We start from the raw sequence: 6,159 nt of genomic DNA, 5'->3' as shown, positions 1-6,159 counted from the left end.
TTTGCTTTTGTGCCAGAGAGGCCTCTGATGTGAGCATGTCTTGGGAGTTTTTCCGTGTTTCTTTATGTCCTTGAAACCAAAGTCAGTCACCAAGTTTCAGAAAACACCCTCCTGGATGGAGTGGGTAAGAGGAAAGAAAAACACAACACAAAACAAAAGCAGAAGAAACAAAAGAGAAAGCACTGACTGCCTTTCTACAGAATCCTCCTGCGAGGAGACAATTCGTTCCGATTGAAACGTTTCCATTGTGCAGCGTTCACGGAACGCGCTTGTCGCGTTGGGCAGAAATGCAAATCCTCCTTTTTCCTTTGATTCAAATATTTAAATTTTCAAATATATATGCTGTGACAATTGAATGGCGGCTGACCTCACTTACTTTCACAGAAGATGCGGAAGCCACGGGCGGCAGTTAATCTAGCCAGCAGAGGCCCCCACGGTCCTGGGTGGGGGGGGCAGGGGAATAATCCTTTTATTCAGACATTTGGCTTAAAAGAATAACAAGGAGAAAAAGCTGGATCGTAATTGCATTGCATGGAAAACAGAGAAAGATTTTTTTTTTCTCTCTGTCTAACGAGCTTTCTCTTTTTCCTTCCTCAAAGAATGGGGCGCATGGCCAGAGGCTATTTTCTTGGTTAAGAAATCAGGAGTGTTTTCCTTTCTTATTGTTCCCCCCTCACCCACCCCCGCTCCAAGGGATTTTCTTAGCTGGGTCAGCTGCCACTGGCTCATTCACTCATTTACTAAATTCCAATGGAAGACCTACTGTGTGCATGGCCCAGCCTGGCCTCTGGCTGGGCCAGTGGAACCAGACACAGCCCCCAACCCAACCTTCCTTCCGGCTCCTTCCCTGGGGGCCCTCCGGGGACTTGGTGACCCAGCAGAGCCATCCCCTGGGCTATCAATGCCCTTGGGATTCCCTCCGCACCTGGAGGGTGGGAGGGGGGAGCCTCCAGAGCACCTACGAGGAAGGGGTCTGAGCTCGGCAGGGAGGCGGAGGAGGAGAGGGGACACCTCCCTTGGGCGGCAGGGCCAGCGTCTGCCACAGCCCCTGTTGCTAAGCCCTGCTCCTGGCCCTGGGCTCCCAGAGGACCCCTGCCCAGCCCATCAGCAGGGCTGGGTCTTTAATATTTAAAGAGCTCTCCCGGACATTTCAAGAACTCCCCGACACGATTTTCTGTGATGCGTGTGCTGTCGGGACATCTGTCTTCTATACCTAATAAAGTCGCCCCGATTCAGAATGAACTCCTCGGCATCGCTTTGAATCCGGGCTCACATATGGTTGGTAATTAGCTGGCTATCTCTTGGAGTTAAATGATTTTTTTTCTCGCCCGTTCGCATCCATAATAGATGCGAACAGAGTTGCGATTGTTTCCCGTTGCGGGACATTCTGCGCCTGAATGAGCGGGGGCCGCTGTGTCGACGCGGATTTGCCATATGGTTGCGCGGAGCCGGGAAGAATGGGGCCCTGTATGTGCGCCCGGGACGCGGCGGCACGGGCCGTGCCAGCCGGGCAGAGCTGGGTGCCCGACGGCGCACGCGGGAGGAGCGGGCGCCACGGCTGGCCGCGGGCGCACGTCGGGGCGCGGGGTGCCCTCGGGCCCGGCTCGCGGGTCGCGCGCGGGGACAGACGCCGGGCGGGCGCGCGGGGCTGGGCTCCCCGCCGCTGGGCGCACGGAGGACGCGCGGACGGACGCACCGACGAGCGCACGACGGACGGATGGCCCTCGCGCCCGTGCAGGCCGGGGACCACGGTGGGGGCCGGCCCTGCGGCTGCCGGAGCCCCATTGTGAGGCCGGCAGGACAATGGGCGGCCCGAGGAGGCACCTGCTCGCCTGAAAGGCCCATAAATCGCCGCCGCGTCCAGCTGCCTTCCCGCCCCTCCCCGCAGACCGACGAGCCGAGCGCCGCCGCGCCCCGGAGAGGGAGCCTCCCGCCCGCCAACGCCGGGCGCCGCCGCGCGCTCCCTCCCGCCCCGCGCAGCGCCGGTGGGGAGCCACCGCGGCCTCCCTTCGGGAGAGGCCTGCGCCCCGGGCCGCGGTCCCCTCGGGTGGCCAGTACCGCCCCTCCCGCCAGGTGCCCACCAGCCACGCACCCGCCCGGGCTCAGGGTGCTCACTCAGGGCTGCCTTTGAACCAGAGTCTTGAATTTTGAACCCCAGTTGTTACTGTCGCTGCTGTTTATAGTGTTGGGAGCCGGGAAAGCGCCCTCACACCCGAGGACCAGGCTCCCCAAGGCTCCCCTGGGGCCTGGGATAAACAACCCGCCCCTGCCCGCCAGGCCTGCCATGCTCGGCCTCCTCTCACTAAAGGAAGGCCCAGCCCAGTTAGGGACCTGCCAGCCCCTAAAAGAGGGGGTCGGCACCCTGCCTGTCCCAGCCACACCCAGCCCTCCCCGTCCCTGCCAGGCCACGGTTCTCCTTTCAGAGGCTGGACTGAGGTCTCCAGCCAGAAGGGCCACGCTCTCCGGAACCTGAGTGCTTTCAACTCCTGGACACTTACCTGTGCATCCGGCATTGACTTCCCCTATAAACTTACCATAAAGAAAATCAGCCTGTAACCGTGGTCACCTCCATGGTCACCCCAGGGCAGAGGGGGTGGGGGAGATGGGGCAGATGTTTTCCAATGCCCACACTGATCAGAGCCCAGGCTTTCTGGGTAGGGGTGGGGGAAAGAGGTTGACCACTATTTCCTTCCCATATCTGATACAGCTGCGTACTTCCCCAGATTTTCAGCTTTTTTGGTAGCTGCAAATCTCCGTCCTTGGAGGGTGGCAGTGACGGCCAGGTTGGGCCACCTTGAGCACCAGGAAGGGGTGCTGCTACCAGGGCTAGAATACCACCTTGGGTGTCCCCAGATGCAGCAGGGCAGGCTCACCTTGGGGCGTCAGGGAGCAGGGTCAGGGAACAGGGCCCTGCTCCACACAGCCAGCCTCAGGGGGGCCCTGGAGATGGGCCTTGACCTGAGTGGAGGGCGGGTGTGGCCCCTGGCTGTGGACAGGGTGTGAGGCCTGCGCTCACCTCTGTGACAGCAGCTCGTTGGTTGGTTGGACTCCCTGCCTCTCTCTCTCTGTGGAGGGGGCTGGACTTGGGCACCGCAATGGTCTAGGCATTTCCAGTGCTAGCACACGGGCTCAGCTGGGGTTTTCTCCTAGGAAAAGGAGTGCGTTCAGCCACCAGGTCTCTGGCAAGGCCAGCCCCGCGCTGGTGGCCTGCTGCATGCACCCTGAGGGATGTGGCACCCGTGGGCCTGCAGGAGCCGGCTGAGATGGCCAGGCCTGTAAACACTGGTCTGTGGTGCAAGGCAGAGGGGCGCATGGGGAGGGCCCTGAGCCTACTGCTGGGTCCCCTGGCTGCAGGGAGATGCTTGCCCCACCCCCAGATGCCCAGCTCTTTTGATTTTCATTATTGTGATTTTAACTATCTAGTGCCATCTCATCCCCCCCCAATAAACAGCCAGCATTTTCTCCCACTCCCTCTTTTCTCCCTGACATAGTAGGAGAATGTTTTTCCATTTCCTTTGATGTCCTTTACAAGTCGCATTTCATTTCCTGCCCGGGCATTTCTGACCTGGAGTGACTTTTACCAGCCAGGCTGCAAGGCTGCGGCTCCCCCTCGGTGCCCCGCCCAGATGCCTCTTTGCCCTCCTGCCTGTGCAGTGGCCCAGCCAACGCAATTTCCTCCCACCTTCCCCAACCTTCTTCCCCGGGCCTCCAAGGGGGCAGCCCCGTGGGGCCGAGGAAGACTCCTCCCTGGGACGCCCTGGCTCCCCACAGGGCCCGTGCTCTTTAGTTTTCTGCTGTTATGCTTCGGGCAGGCTGGTTTGGTTCATTTCCCCCCTCAGTGGGCTGAGCTGGGTGAGAGGTGTGAGGAGCACGGGGAGCTGTGGGCCTCCGGCAGCCCGAGCGGCAGGAGTCTGTGTCCGAATCAGACGGAGGCTGTGGGAGGTTCAGGAGCCCAGCAGAGCAGGGGGGAGCTGGTCTGCTCCCTGAGCCTGGCTCTGTGAGCCCCCAAAGCGGCACAAGTAAAACAGAAAACTGAAATCTGAAAACTGAAAACCAAAGTCCCAGAAAATGAGCCACCAAAAAGAAAACAAAACAAGACTAAACAAAGGGAAGTCCTTTGACAGGATTCAGCGTGACTTTCTCCCTCTTTCTTTCTTCCTTCTTTCTTCCCTCCATCCCTCCCCTTCCTTCCTTCCTTCCTTCCTTCTTTCCTTCCTTCCTTCCTTCCTTCCTTCCTTCCTTCCGTCCTCCCCACTCCTTTCCTGATCAGACTCATGACTGAGCTTAAAGCACCATCAGAACCAACGGAAGTATGTTTGGCACAGGCTGGGAACTGGGTCTGTGCCCCTTTGGGGTATAACAGACTGCACAGGGGTCTCCCAGTTCAGGAGGGCCATGGTGGAGGGAGGTTGGCACCACAAAGCAGTGGAGATAGACACTTGCCTTTGTGTAACCCCAGCTAGATTTCCTCAGGGCGGTCTGCATGTGTGACAGCTCCATTTTCATGACTATCATTCATTAGGATTAATACTATTTCAGTCACCAAAAATGGACTCACCGAGATTCAGAAAGGCAGCCACATATCATCCAGCCAGGACTCGAGGGCAAATGTGGGATATCCTGTCCAGGCAGGGACCGTCCACCCGGTGGCACAGGCTGCAAAGGGGGAAGCGCTGGGTGGTGATGAATGTCTGGAAACAGGACATCACGGACTGGTCCCCTGTGTAGGGTGTCTGGTATGGCACTAGCGTGAGGTCAGCAACGTTTTTGTTTTCAAACAAAGCCCAGGGCCTTCCCTGGAAGCCAGCAGTGCTCTTCTAGAACAAGGGAAAGGAATGCTTTCCAGGACAAACTGACAGGCGCTGCCCCGACGGCACGGCTGGACCACAGCTGCTTTGGCCCTGCGGGTTCACACTGCACTGGTGGGCTGACACCCGCTCCAGTGGCAAGGACGGATTCACCCCGGGGGAGATTCAGGGTCTTGGATCCACTTTAAAAAAAACAGGAACAACAACCCAAAAAAATGAAAAGTTGGGGGTAGGGAAACAAATTGACAGATTTAGAAAAATGTTAACGATTGTTGACTCTGGCTGGATTGAGTGGAGCTCACCGTACTCTTCTATTAACTTTGTGTATGTTTGCAAGTTCCAAGTTCCGAAAAGAATTTTTTTAAAGGCGGTAGAAGTGATACTATTACTATTGCTGAGGAAATTTAACACCAGCTACAAAGTTAACAAAGAAAGAGAGGAATTATATGTATGTATATGTTGTGTGATATATACATAGAAAATATCTATTATGTATTTTATATCTATATAAAGTATACACACATCCAATAAAAGAAGGCAGAAAGGACTGCTACCCAAATGCCGTTATCAGCCGTTGTCATGGCACTGTTTGGCTGTGGAGGGGGAGGGGTCCGTGCTGTCGTGGGCACGTGCCCCGGACCTGGCCTCTCCCTTGGAGCCAGCTCTGACGTCTAAGCAAGAAGCCACTCCCAGCATTTGGTCAATTCGAACACAAGAAGTGCTCAGTGACCTTTTTTCTGTTTATTACTAAAAATCCCTGCTAAAGGAAAATAATTTGTTTTTTTTTAATTTGGGTAGCAATTATTTGGTGAGTACTGAAGCAACCCTTCCCCCACCCCAAGAATATGCTGGGTACTCCCCGAGCCCCAGCACTGAGCACTGCCAGGGAGGGGGCCAAGGTGGCTGCAGACTCTCTGGTAACTTGTCTGCTTGGTGGGAGAGGTGAGTCCGCTCAACTCCCCAGGCCAGGCCGTTAGAGACCTCACAGCTCTGGCCAGGGCTCGGGGAGCACACATGCTCAGAACGCAGCTGCCACGCTGTGAGGAAGCCCAAGCAGCCTCGAGGAGAAGCCGCAGGAAAAGGAACGGAGGCCCCAGCTGGCGCCCAGCTCCACGCTGCCACGCGTGGGAATGAACTGAGGCATCCTGGCAGTCAAGCCCCAAACCCTGAGCAAACCACCCTAGCTGACAACCCATAAAACAGAGCCAAGGTACCTGCCAGTGCTTCCCAAGTTCCTGGCTCGGAACATCCTAGGTGAAAACCAAATCGTTGTTTTAAACCACAAAGCACGAGGATGGTTTTTACCTGGCAAGAGATCACTGGAGCAGGTGTTCTCATGCCAGTGGGAGAG

The sequence above is a fragment of the Hippopotamus amphibius genome, chromosome 3, assembly GCF_030028045.1.
Source record: "Hippopotamus amphibius kiboko isolate mHipAmp2 chromosome 3, mHipAmp2.hap2, whole genome shotgun sequence".
In the NCBI taxonomy this organism is placed as follows: domain Eukaryota; kingdom Metazoa; phylum Chordata; class Mammalia; order Artiodactyla; family Hippopotamidae; genus Hippopotamus; species Hippopotamus amphibius.
The sequence above is the reverse complement of the archived record's forward strand: the minus strand, read 5'-3'. Positions refer to the sequence as shown.